The 12,231-nt window shown below is 46.8% G+C and overlaps 1 long non-coding RNA gene across 1 annotated transcript in view; it reads right to left on the minus strand.

Moving 5' to 3' along the window:
- LOC142574026 (uncharacterized) overlaps positions 1–8,376 on the minus strand; it is a 32,446-nt gene extending 24,070 nt beyond the window's left edge. The window contains exon 1 of the long non-coding RNA XR_012826394.1: positions 8,239–8,376. This is a non-coding gene — a long non-coding RNA (uncharacterized LOC142574026). The remainder of the gene's footprint in view (positions 1–8,238) is intronic.
- Between the last annotated feature and the right edge of the window lie 3,855 nt (positions 8,377–12,231).

Consider the following 12,231-nt stretch of genomic DNA (forward strand, 5'->3'; position numbering starts at 1 on the left):
AACTTGAAAGGGTCATGGCTTACTATAACAGGTGGCTGTCGAAAGCGGATGTAAACCATTCAACGGCGGAGAAAGAATGCCTTGACATCATTTAGTCTAACACGAAATTCCATCCTTACCTATATGGCAGGCTAGTCGTCAGCGACAATCACGTGTTCTCTTCGCTAGCTAATTTAATGAACCTTTCAGGACGCCTGGCACGGTGGAGCCTCATAGTGCAAGAATATGACATCACGATGGCATCACGATGACATCACGACACCGTGATGGCGATTGCCTATCACGTGCCCCTACTGACCCGCAGACGCAAGATGACGAGTGTAAAGACGCCTTCCTTGGAATAATGAGCGCGCGAGACTTCTATGAACAGCAATCACCAGACGCGGAGCTAAAAGGTCTCGTCGAGTATTTGTAAGGCCACACCGACGTTGTCTCTAGTGCTTTTAAGCAAGGATTGTCTTCGCTTTCGCTGCAAAACAGCCCATTCGTACTAAAGAACTTAACATCAGTTCACCCCCACTACTTTCTCGTTCCCTCAACACCGCGTCCGGAGCTCCTGCACGCCGTACATGAGGATCCGACTGCTGGGCACCTCGTATTTTCCTAGACGCTATCGAGGACACGGGAAAGGTATTGCTGGCTGCGCGTGACCGCCGATGTCACCCGTTACGTCAAGACATGCCGAGACTGTCACGGACGCAAGACAGTAGAATTAGTAGACAGTAGGATTACTAAAACCGAACGGGCCTCCTTGCCATCCATTTAAACAGATCAGGATGAATTTGTTGAGACCCTTTGCAACGTCAACATTCGGAAATAAGTGGATCGTCGTGTCGACGGACTACCTCACCCGCTTCGCTGAAACGAAAGCTCTGCCGAAGGGTAGTGCAGCTGGAGTGGCGAAATTCTTTGCAGAAAACATTCTACTGCGACGTGGTGCCCTAGAAACGCTCATCACCGACACAGGAATGGCCTTTACAGCAGTGCTCACACAAACGATTCTGCAATACAGCCAGTCTAGCCACAGAAGGAAAACTGCCTATCACTCGCCGACAAATAGAATTACGGAGCGGCTGAAAAAGAACCTCGCCGAAATGCTAGCCACGTAAGTCGAGCACAGGAGGTGGTCTGCGGAGCTGGCGTACCTAACCTTTGCTTTGAACATGGCAGTGCGAGAAATAACTCAGATCACGCCGTTCAAGCTGGTTTACGGAAGGAGCCCGACAACGACTTTCGACGCTATGCCGTGGCAGGTTTCTGACGAAGTGAATCTCGACGTCGCCGCCTATCTCCAGCACGGCGAAGCCCGACAGCCCACCTCAAAATCAGCAGAGGACCGACAGTCGCTGCAACAATCTGCGACGACGCTACATGTGACACGAGCTTGGCGACCGTGCTTGGGTTTGGACTCCGATACGTCCAGCAGTACTCACCGGGAAATTGTTGCGACGCTATTTCAGACGCTACAAGATCGTCCGATGCATTGGCGCACTAGACTTCGAAGTCGTGCCTGAATGCATTTCGCCAAACAACGGCACCGATCACGACCTGAAATAGCCCACGCTGTGCAACTTAAGCTGTTATACCAGTGCTAACCAAATATGGGACTTTGCATAGTTAAATTCGGACATTGTTTCTTTGGACTCTTTCGCTTTGGACTTTGGTACTTTTTTCATTTGTTATTTTTTATGTATTAAGTGTGATTTTGGTTTTCGCTCTCCTGTTATGTTTGCAGCCTTGGGATGAGCCTTCTTGAGAGGGGGGGGGGGATGGACATGTGTACTTCTTTATGTTTTTCGCGTGACCACTTTTCATCGACTAACAAATGTTAAACGCTATAATTCAGCGCAGGACGCACTTGCATATATCAGGCATTTATCGAATGTTATGGACGGTTCCTTCCGTGGTCTGTTATCACCGAAACGTGTGTAATCTGTATGCATGAGCGCTGCGAATTGGTTAGTACCTTCTGGAAGACACGCGGTCACGAGCGATTACTCTAGAGCCTTCGATGACTCATGTATAAAAGCCGACGCGCTTGACCCGAAGATTATATTTCCACGATTGCTGATCGTGTTCGTCGCTATCGCTGTGCTTTGAGTGTAATTTGCTTTTCCGGGCACAAGTTCACCCTATGGAAAGGTATTTTAATTATTAAATATCTTGTCACTGTAGGAATCACCGTCTGTACTACGTCACAATATGTATCTTTAGGGGTCAGCACTGTACAAACCACAAAATTACAAATTATTATTGAGTGCAGTTTTCAATTACATCGATTAATACCTGTAATTAACAGGTGTTCGCTTATGGATCAGCTACATTTATGGAGCTGTTGAGTTGATTGGTTCACGCAGCAGGACATTTCCTTCATTTGTTATATCCCAAATACATAAAATACAAGAGCACAAGTCTGAGAGACCTTTGTGTTTGTACATGTAGTCTGTGTGAGCTTACGATGGTTTTTAGAAAGATAATAATATATAATAATATGAAACGCTATTTTAATTATCAACACGAAAATAAACTATGGGGCAATTAGGAAGAATTTATAATGTGGAAATGCGAGAGAAAAGTTTTCGGTGAGTTTGTAGCGTAGTTATGTCGCGGAGTTTAGTGTTTTGGCGAGATATTGCTAGGTTTCGTGCTACTTTGTTATGTTTGCAGTGTAATATTGCTGCTTATGAGGTCGCAACAGCGCCATATGAAAAATTGGCCGTATTTCGATTTGTTACCCGAGTTTTATTTCCCTATTTCTTATTAAAGTAATATTTCACGCATATCACGTTGAGTGTTCATTCTCGATAACACCACCCTCCAACAAGATGACAGTTGCCGAGCGATGACAAATTTTTCTGAGCAGCACCTTGATTTTGATATTACATACACGACCGGTCAATAAAAAGTGTGGCCTGCCCCGTCAATCAGACTGTAATAGGAGCGAATGTCTCAGCCGTAGCTGCATTCTGGGCTATTTGGCTCGGCCGAATGGCTCTATTTGTCGAGGGCGGCACACGTCGGTTTCTACGGCAGGCGGCGGAAGAAGCGCCTTCCTAACGCATTTTCTACGCCGGCCCAAGACAACAGGCGCCGACTGGTGGCGCCGTGGCGGAAGACCCCGTTTTCAATGCACGCTGTAAGCAGCACCTTTTTTTTTTTAAAAGCAAAGCTTTCTCTGCCTCTTCCTTAGACTTTCCCACTGCTTCTGCTGCTTCTGCTGCTTGTTTTGTCCCGCACACCACGTAGGTGGGTGGTTCAGAGCGTGTATATACATGGAAGAAGCGTCGCAGAGCAGAAAAGCGACGGGATGAACTCGTGTAGACCGCACCGCGTCGAATGTGCACAGTGCCCTCTGGAGTTCTTCGGTGGTCGCCACTATAGCTTTTTGACAGCTGTAATTATCCGTGAATCGCCGCAAGTGCTTACCTTTCTACCAACGTGCAAGTTCAGAGGGAAGCTAGATAGACTAAAAGAGAGAAGGGGGAGAGGGGGCAGGGAATGGGTAGAACCGACACAGTGGCAAAACTAGTGAATAACAGCCTTGCCACTCCGCGCTTGCAATTCCCATACAAACAACAGTTCCCATAAAAATACCTCACCTCCCCCCCCCCTTCGACCCTGATAGGGAAAAGGTGAGGTAAGAAAGCAAGGAAATAACTGGATAAACTTAAGTCCTAGGTACGGTACGGTGCGTTTCTGTTATTTGTGAAAAAAAAACATTCAAATATGTACGGCGCACAACTTACACAGGGCGTGCAGAAGCAGAGCTGCATTAATTAAACTACACCGCAGCGTCTAGGCGGCACAATGGAAGTGGTCGCACGGCAAATAACATCTTCTTTGCCCACCGCGATAGCTTGGTGGATGGCATTGCTCGAGGTCGCGGATTTGAATAAGGCAGCCGCATTTTGACAGGGGCGAAATAAAAACGATCGCGCACTTTGATTTAGGGGCAGCAGTGCGCCCACTATGGCCTGTCACATAATTTAGTTGCGCTCTTGGTACCTACCAGTCTCATAATCAAATTCAAGTTTATAGCTTCCGCGACGACGCGATGTGCCATGTAAGCCAATGTCAATGCTTCAACCCTCCGAAAGGTTATGAAATATGGCGCACAACAGCGCCCTAAGCAAACACCTCTCCCTTTGTGTTTTATGTACTACGCAGACAAACAGCAGCGGTGCATGAAAGGTAACGTTTCATCTCAACTCACCACACTCGTGCTTACAAAACGTTCAAAAAATGAAACGTTCGCCGTAACCTCACCACTGATTATCGACAATTAAAGAAAATAGGACAGAAAGCTTCGCTTACATCGACTCCCACCTAGCGTGGTATCTACATATTTTTTTATCCAGCGGCCGTGCTGCATATCTTCCTTGAGGTCGTAGGTGAACCTTATACTGTGGTGGATGTCGTAATCGTCGATCTACGGGCACCTGGAACTTTCCGCATCTTATTCGTCGTCGACTGCCATTGTCTAAGGCGACAGCATCTGCGGGTCCAATTCGACAAACAGTATCATGGCCTGCCGATTGAAATATTCTGTCGATGCATAATTAACTCACTTCGCGCACAGTGCGTGGCATGTTCCTGAACGCCTAGTGAATTCCTGGGATTCGGGAAGTGGTGATTGCATTTATTGGAGAGACAATGGCGTCATCTAGTGAATCGCCCACTAGGAAAAGCCCAACCACGTGGACTGCCTCGAAGGTATGCCTCCCTGCCGCCTGTTTCAACCGCGACACGATGCATGGCATCGCCGTTCCAGCAACGACGCAGTGTTGGTGCAGGTGGAAGAAGACAGCGTTCCAAACGGTCACGCTTTGATGTCCTTCACTTAATAGCATTGTTCGGCCTCTGGCAGATGTGCTGTCCAAGCTCAAGTCAGCATTAATGACTGTCGCATAGCCCTGCCTCACCTCCCAACTGGTAAGCTCGCCATCAACTCTGTTTTCCTACATGCTGACCTAGCCCGACGCCCTTACCCTGGTGAAGACCATACAGGTGCCTTCCGGAAGATTATAGACTTGACAGTAATAAGATCGATTGGGCAGTTCCAATTCTCCCACGACTAGATGCTAACATGCAGATTGACGTCTGCGAAGGCCAGATTCGTCGCCTGCGGTTAATGTCTGGTTAAACTTAAACGATGTGGTGTGTTTGATTCGGGGCCGGTGGAAGTAAAGATGAAGATGCTCTGGCTTCCTGAATATATAGCGGATGCTTACATATGCGAGGCAGTTCAGAATTTTGTATATAAGCTATCAATATCTATGTAGAGCTGTAAAGTATCAGATATGAAAGAAATGCGAACCCTTAATCGAAATGTCTTTTTTAAAACTGCCGATGAAGTCAATGTCCCTGATATAGCACATCTAAGGATATACCATCTATACCACATACAAAGTCTTCAGCTCATTCCTGGAAGACCACCAATTTATCTTGATACCACAAGGTTTGTCGCATTCGCCAACACTCTCAGACGCGTAGGTTCGGCTATTGTCGACGTATCGCATACACGGCCGTAGATTGTTTAGCAACGTGCGCTGAGAAGCTGCGACATCGCACACGACCTTCACCTTACGCACTGCATGAGCACATCACGAATTTCACAGAGGTCCTAGATGCGACGGGCGATCTGCAAGCTGGCATCAGCGAAGAACTGTCACCACTCGGTGCAAGAGTTAGCATGACAGCATCGACTGAGGTCATCACAACGGCGATGTGGGAACCAGTGGAAGACGCAGCAAAGGAGAAGAAAAAGCCAAAGGCCACTGAAAGATTTAGCAGCGAGCACGACAAACAATATATACAAGTTGTAATAAACGCCACTGCTCAGGTACCGAGCCAGTGCCCTGCCCCAATGACGGACACACTCTCCAGCAAAATTTTGCTGGAGCGCTGTGTCTCGACAACCTCCGTGTCTAGTGAGCAGGACAGCCGGCCCAGTGCTTCAAGGTAACCGCTTCGCCAACATCCATCCAAAGAAATGGAGGGATTCCGACGGTCAAGTTCTAGGAGGCCTGGTGTTGGTGTAGGAGAGTAATCTCCTTCACCCTCTACACAGATCTAAGGGAGCAGTTACAACAAATGGTTTGTAATCCATATGGCGTAGTTACCTTTCGCAAAACTTTAAGTACGAGGACTGCGATCCCGTCAGAAGTAATCGCAGCTACGCTGACTGTGATCCAGCAAATGACTTTGGCGCACTTCAGAAGACAAAAATCGAAAGTTGTTAGGACACTGCAAGGGCATTGAGCCCTTTTATCCGAGTACAATGTTTGTGTATCGCATGATATTCGGTTTTCGGCAGGTTACTTTTTTCTTTTTGCAGAAGGCCCTTCAGTGTACCGCCTTCACTTACAGTCTGCACACGGCAATCTGCACACGGATTTAAAAATCCAGCTCCTTATTGGATTCTGACCGTAGTATTGTTCTTCCTAGAAGTATCAACTGCGTACGCGGCGCGAATAACCATTCATTACGTAATACTCCTAGGGACAAAAGTAGTCAAATGCTACTTACCTCCACTGAAAATGCAGGGCTAATAGACATAGGAAGATTGAACAAATATCTCACAAACGTACATTCAAGGGCATTCACATTCTCGACTAGATCGTATATTTTTTTCGTCATCATTGATTTCTAGAGGTCTCCTTTGGAAAACTCTTCCCATTTCGTTCTCCGGCCTTTGCATGGTAGTTGTGCGACGGGGCTGAGACACTCGTGCAAACTTCCGACCTCAGTGAGCACTCTAGAATTCAAATTGGAATGGAAGAACTACAGACCTTTCCAGCTATCGGAGAAAAAACGGCACAAACTGTTTCGTATATAAAGGGGTGGCTCGATTCGCTTGCTATATATATAAATCGGTGTCGTCCACTGTAACTGCGAACCAGAAAGCAGTCGGCGAGCTTGGCACGCAAGTAGATACACTCGCCTCTAAGATTGTTGCCCAGGCTGAGCTGCTTGAGAAGGTTGGCTCTGAACTTAGCGAATTAGAGCAATACAGTCGACACTGCAGTTTTGAGATTCATGGCCTGCAATATAACCCCAACGAGGATTTGCCTTCGTTCTTGTCAGGACTGGCGGCGAAGCTAAACATTTCCGAATTCAAGCCGACTGATGTTTCTGCCGTTCACCGACTTCCCGCACGCAGAAATACCATTGCTGTAATCCTTGTGCGTCTCGGCCATCACTGTCTCGGCCAAACACTGTCTCGGCCAAACACTGTCTCGGCCAAACAGCAATGGCTCGCTGCACGTTGAATCCTACGTGAACTTGCTCATGACAGCACCTTTCCGCGGCTTTAGTTCAACGATAATCTTTCGCGTGTCCAACGGGAGCTGTATCGGCTGGCAAGGAAGAAAGGCAAAGAAAAAAATTAAATTTCGTTTGGACCAAAAACGGTAGGATACTGGATAAGAGGGATGAAGATGCCCCAATTCTGTATATCAGTAAGGCATCTTATCTCGAGAGTATTGCATGTGCATGACCAAAGATGCCTTCAAGACATGTACTAATCTGAACGAGGTCTGTAGTATCTTTCCAAATCCTAATGGTTGCGCCTTCCGCGCTGTTCACGTCAAGATTCGCAGTTTCAGAAAACATTAGGACCATTTTCAGGCCTTAATTGCTCCTTTGAACCCCTATTTCGATGTGATCGTGCTTACCGAGATTAACATTCCATCCGCCTGCATCATTCAGTTTCAGATAATTGGATACCAAGTTTTTTCATACACTAGGCCAATTAAAAGGAGAGGAGGCGTGGCAGTTTTCATCCGGGACACATGGGCGACAACTGAGCTGACTTTCTCGTTTTCCCAAGCTGAAATTGTGGCAGTGCGTCTTTGCGCACCTTCCTTGTCTCTAATTCTGCTTTCGGTTTATCGCCCAGCGTGCTACAACGGTCTTATATTCCTGGATCATGTGGATGTCGCTCTGGCCTCGATGTCAATGGACCATGTTTGCCTAATTGGGGATGTCAACATAAATATGCTACGCCCTTCAGCGACGATAGTTTGTAATTATTTGGCCGTCATTTCCAAATGGGGCTTACAAAACACGATCTGTGAACCTACGCGCGAATAATTCCTTGCTGGTGATCTTGTCGCCTCTTGCATAGATCTTATAAATATACGTGCATATAACGGGAGTGTCAAATTTGCCGTTATTTCAACGAAACTTGCTGATCATTATATGGCGTGCTGCTCTCTAACGGATGACACTACTCACTTGGTCGCTCCAAACGAGGTCAAACAAATCTCAATTGTTGACCCCTTGGCTTTCGACAAATTTGTAGTGAATCACAACTGGTATAACTTTTTGATGACCGTTCCTCCAGACGACGCCCATGGCAACATTGTAACACTGTTCACCGATTTCCGGCTTGCAGCTACACGGGTCTGTAAAATAAAACAACGTAACTTAGACCAAAAATGGATGTCGACAGAAATACCTGCGGCAATAAACGCAAAAGACTTGTTATAGGTAAAAAAAGAGGAGTCTTAATTGTACTGCTTTGCGGCTTCGGTTCAAAGAGCTTCGAAATAGGGTCAATGTTATGATACGTCTAGCAAAACGTAATAATATAAGAGCAAAAGTTACGGACGCTCGTTGCGACAGCTGGAAAACATGGTCCCTAATTAACAATCTTAGAGGTGGTGATGTAAACGCTAATCGCCATGTTGATCAGATGCCTTGTTTTTCTTCAAATGGTACTGCCGCCACTAATAATTTTAACTCATTTTTTTAAAAGTGTCTAGTGTAGCGAGACCTCATCGAGATACTTGCACATTGCAAACTAGTATTCCAGAATCCGCCTTTCTTCCCATGTTTCCGGAACATGATCTGAAATCAATCCTTTTCAGTTTAAAACCATATAAGTCTCCAGGAATTGATGGTAATTCAATATTAGAGCTGCGCAGAACTTTCGAAGCAATAAAAGATGTGCTACTACTCATTTTAAACAATATTTTACCACTGGTATCATTTCCGATAATCTGCAAAATGCGCTGGTCATTCCTCTTTGCAAAAGTGGCGCACGCAACAATATCGAAAACTACCGGCCTATTTCAATCCTTTTATGCATTGGGCAGATATTGGAAAAACATCTGCTCAAGACAATGAGCAGCTTTTTAAACAATCATGGCGTGTTATCTCCTAGCCAGTATGGCTTTGTGCCGAACCCGGTTACGCAGTTGCTGCTTGAAGATTTTTCCGATACACGAAACTCTGCGTTTGAACACAATCAGATTGCTTGTGCAATATGCGTCCATGGATACCGAATTCGCTACGAAATCTTCAGCAGTATCTCTTTTTTTTTGCTCTGGGTACATGCGAAGGCATTTTAAAATAACTTGCCGTGTTGCCTGTAAACCAAGCAAGAGACCGCCACCGTCTCATAGTTGAGCCTCACCTAGTTAATAATAAACCGAAAGAAGGCTATGAACGGCTGAGAAAGCAGTCAGTTTTAACACATGCTGGCGGCGAATTCCTATGGCAGCTGATATGCTGCCGTAGATGCTGCCCAGCTGATATGCTGCCATTTTAGATGAAGATCACTGAAGCACGTCGCGCTCTGAAGATCGCTGTTCAGATAAGAGTGTGCGGCTAATTCAAACGTCCTACAAGTAGTGGAGTTGTATGTAGACAAAATTTGGCTATATTCGCCTGAAATAACTGCCTGATGTCTAGGTTTCTCCAAATATTCGTTTAAAACATAATGCTGAATGCGCCTATAAATAATCAAAGTTCTTGCATTAGTTAGGAAAAGAAAGAAGTAGTACTCAACTAATTAGATGCCAGGGCAATATATACAAAATATCATTTAAGAAAGATTGTCCCTAATTTTGTCGACGTCTGCCAACAACACACAAAAAAAGGTCTGCGCAAAGGCAAACAGGAAGCATTGAAGGTTGAAACTCAGGCGTAGTTTTTGGAGTTTCTGGTGGCCTCGCGAAGAAACTTGCTGACGCTGATGGGTGGGCTTCGCATCATTCGGGCGAAAAGTTGCTCCTTTACACCACGCATGAGTACTCGGACTTTCTTCTCAGACGTGTCCGGATCGGCGAGGTGGAATAGATGGCTCATCTCAGTGAAGATCATGATGGTCTCATTAGGAAGTTGCACTCGAGCTTCAAGGGGAACGTCGTCCTTTTCCTTGTGCACGACACTCGTAAAGTCTGCAAGAAGCCATTGCGGTACAGGGCCCATGTTATCAAGGTCGACTCTCTGTTTTCAAACAACGTTTTGGCGGGATGTTCCAGGGCGAAGTATACGCGCCGCGGCTTGTTGTCGGAGTTTCAGGTGCTGAATGTGGCGATTCTCCCTGTAGTCTCCAGCCAGGATTCTCGGTCTTCAGTCAATGAGCCATGGAAGGTTGGTTGGCCCCGACGTTGTTGCAGCGTAATTGGGGACGCTGGGGCAGACAACGGGGTTGCCTTGGGCACGATCTTCTTGATCATCTCAGGTAGAAGTCCATGCTCCAGGGGCAGCTATTGCAGTCGGCTGGTTTCCCGATGATTTGGGACGCTGCTGGTGTTGTCTTTGCAGTTTGGGCTTAGATCCCAGCTTCTCGGGGGCATCCTGTACATGAACGAGCTAGCACCTCCACTAGATCTCACACGGTAGTGACGGTGAAGGTAGCAGCAAAACTTGTAATGAAGAAACTAGTGTTTACTTGGGCGAACCTGTGCCCTCAAAAACAGGCTACACTCAAAGCACAGCCATAGGGGGGGACACAGTCGGGGATCGTCGAAAATATGCTCAGAAGGTCAAGCGCGTTGGCTTTTATACAACAGTGATTGAAAATTACAGAGTAATAGCTTGTGCTCGCGTGTCTTCTAGAAAGTTCCACACCATGCGCCGTCCTTTAGTTCAATCCGAAGAAACATTGCTTTGGCGCAAGTCAGCTCAACGTCATTGGCCATGTGGTGTCTAAAGACAGTAGCCTTCATCACGCCGCCAAGCTCCCTGCATTTCCTGATTTTACCATGCATTACTCCATAAAAGAACTTTGCAGTTTCTTTGGGCTCTCTTCTTACATTCGGCGCTTTATTCGTAATTACACGTCCTTCACCAATCCCTATTATCAGCTTCTACAGAGCACTCATCACCCGCCCTCGAAGAAGCCTTCCAAAAGTTGCGTCGTATGCTAACCTCACCGTCGACACGGCGTCACTTCGATCCTAGTGCTGCAGCCGAAATACGCGCCGACGCCAGTGGTCTTGTACTAGGCGTCGTGCTCGCTCAGCGCAAATCTGGCTTCGACGAGTGCGTTGTTGTACACCCGATACACACCATCACCAAAGCTGAGATGAATTATTTCGTTAGTGAGAAAGAATGTTTGATTATCATCCGGGCCATTTGTAAATTTTGACTTTATCTTCATGGCCATACCTTCGGCGTAGTTCCAGACCACCATGCTCTTTGTTGGCTGTCCACGGTGAAGGATTTCTTAGGGCAACTTGCTCGTTGGGTTTTGCGGTTACAAGATTCCTGCATTCGCGCTGCCTACAGCTCTTGCCGATGCCACACCGACGCCGACGCGCTTTCACATTCGCCCCTGTCAACAGAAGGCGCTGCCTGCCTGTTTGCCGTTGATGAAGTACTTTCGTTCCCACGAGGCTGCAAAATGGTTTTGGTGATACGCAAGGATGCCTGGATTAGCTCTTATCTCCCCTTACTTTCAACGCTATCGACACTTCGTCCACCTTCTGCAGTTTAGTGCCGTCATGCTTCTCACATCAAAATGCGGGATGGCCATCTCGATCGTAGAAACTACCTTTCTGATCGCCGTAAGATGCTCTTGGTGATGCCTCAACATCTTTGGTGAAATATGCTCGGCGTCCCACGCTGACCCAAATCGGGCGCCTGCATGTTCAAATCATATGGCCGACTTCGCTCCAGATTTGTGTGGCGTAATATGTACACCGTTGTGGGCAAATACACTCGATAATTTCCTGAGTGCCAATGACGGTAGGTTTCAGCTCCGTATGTCCATGGTCTAATCCAGCCAATTCCATGTGCTGCCAGGCCCTACGATCAAACAAACATTCAACTATACGGAGCGTTACCGAGCAGGGCTTCGGGGAAGCGCTGGGTAGTATTCACCTTCGAATATTTTACACAATACGCCGAAGCAGCCGCTATGCTTGTTGCCACAGCCCGTAATTAAGCGGCCTTCCTCCTCCGATACATCGTTCGTCGTCAAGGCGCACCTCGCGA

The sequence above is a fragment of the Dermacentor variabilis genome, chromosome 3, assembly GCF_050947875.1.
Source record: "Dermacentor variabilis isolate Ectoservices chromosome 3, ASM5094787v1, whole genome shotgun sequence".
In the NCBI taxonomy this organism is placed as follows: domain Eukaryota; kingdom Metazoa; phylum Arthropoda; class Arachnida; order Ixodida; family Ixodidae; genus Dermacentor; species Dermacentor variabilis.